Below are 2,030 nucleotides of genomic sequence, written 5' to 3'. Positions count from 1 at the left end.
GACAGGACTTATAGAGTCACAGTGATAAAAAAACACGATATAATCATTTAGGTCCAACAGTACATGCCAAATATAATCCCAAATTAAACTAGTCCCACTTGCCTACTTCTGGCCCATATCCCTCCAGACCCCTCCTATTCATGTCATGAGCTAAGTGTCTTTTAGACATTTGAGGGCGTTAGATTCCATGTTCAGAGCAGCAGCAGAGCTCAAATTGTACTTCACTTTCCAGAAATCGTATGGTATGGCTTATATTAAGGGCTATTATTGTGGGAAAAAAAGACTTAAGTGTAGGATGTAACAAAATGAGCATGAGTAGAAAGTTAGATGGTTGATTGGGAGCAGACTACAGTCACAAATTGATATTTTTCTGGTTCTCAACTGTTTACAATTGATATGAATCACTAGGAGCAGAATATGTGTATGTTAAATATCCTGAGTAGAAAGGGATAGGTGGGTAAGGTGTGGGGAGAACACAAGGAGGCTGAAAGTGAGTGCAGATCGGTTAAGTGAGGGGTCAAAGATCTGACAGATGGAGTACAATGTGAGAAAATGTGAAGTTGTTTATTTTGACAGAAAGATTGTCAAATAGAAGCCTAATATCTAAATCGACAGAGATTTCAGATCTGTGAGAAGCAGAGGTATCTTGGTGTCCTTGATCATGTGTCAGAAATGGTGAGAATGCAGGCAGAGCAAGTAAGGAATAAAACTAACAACTTGCTGTCATTTACTTCAATGGGAGTTAAATACACAAGCAGTGAGGTAATGCATCACATATTCACATATTCAATGCATAGCTGAGACAACATCTAGAGCAGTAAGGATAACATTGGACCCCCATCCTTAAAGAAAGATGTAAAACATTTAAACAGCTCAGAAAATGTTTACACAAATAATCACTGGCATGGGGATTGTGTGAGGGAAGGCTGGACAGGCTGACTCATATTCGGCAGAGTTTAGAAGAGAAAGAGGAATATAAGCAGCTTGGATAGGGTGAATATGGGAAGGACATTTCCTTTTCTGGGAGAGTCTAGCACACTCGGTCACTTTTTTGAAGGTAGAGATTGCAAGAGGTGTATTATCATCATAGCCTTTTCAATGAGATGCAAGAAAGATCTCAGAGGCACCTTGTTCACAAAGCCACCATCAGCCTCAATTTTCAAAGGTGCACCACAGGAAGCATCCTATCCAGATACATCACAGCTTGGTACAAGAAATTACAGAGAACTGTAAATATACCCCAGTCCATCACACAAACTAGGATTCCATCCACTGACACCGTCCATATTTTCTGCTGCTTTGGGAAAGAAACCAAAATAATAAAAGAGCCCTCCTACTTCAGTTATAATCTCTTCCACCTCTTCCATTGGGCAGAAGATAGAAAATGCATACAAAAAGATTCAAGAATGGTTTCTTCCCTAATGTTCTGACACTTATGAATGAACTTCTTATATATTAGCATCGATCTTTCTCTGCACTTCTCTGTAGCTGTATATTCTGCATTCCTTTATATTACCATGCTATACTTACGTAAGGTAAAGTTTGCCTGTTTTGTCTTTACTATGGCTTTAAGGGATGTATTTTGTACTTTTTTAATTTCAGAGAGCATTTAAGACAGAAGTGGAGAGCTTTTTATTTGAATCCAAAAAATACCGTGCAGGTCTTGGGTATTTTAAAAGGGATTGGAACAATAGAGACTAGCTGAATTGATGGGCTCAAGTTCCCTGGAGACAGGATTTTTATTATAGTTTTTCCATAGCAGTTGCTACATAGGTTTTGAGCTTAGACTGGAAGCTGGAGTACATCTCTCTCTGCTACTTTCCCTCTCAGAGCTTTCTGTTGTTGTTTTATCTCCTGGATTGGAGAATTGACAGTGAGACAATCCATTTTACTGAATTTCCCTTTGACAAGAGTTCGTTTGTTGGGCATTACTATTTTGGAACAGTTACAGGTAATTCATTAAATCTATTATTCTGTTCCACTTTCCAATAGATTTAAATCATTTACTTAGTTTGTTGCACTTATCTAGA

The sequence above is a fragment of the Chiloscyllium punctatum genome, chromosome 20 (assembly GCF_047496795.1).
Source record: "Chiloscyllium punctatum isolate Juve2018m chromosome 20, sChiPun1.3, whole genome shotgun sequence".
Taxonomy (NCBI): Eukaryota; Metazoa; Chordata; class Chondrichthyes; order Orectolobiformes; family Hemiscylliidae; genus Chiloscyllium; species Chiloscyllium punctatum.
The sequence above is the reverse complement of the archived record's forward strand: the minus strand, read 5'-3'. Positions refer to the sequence as shown.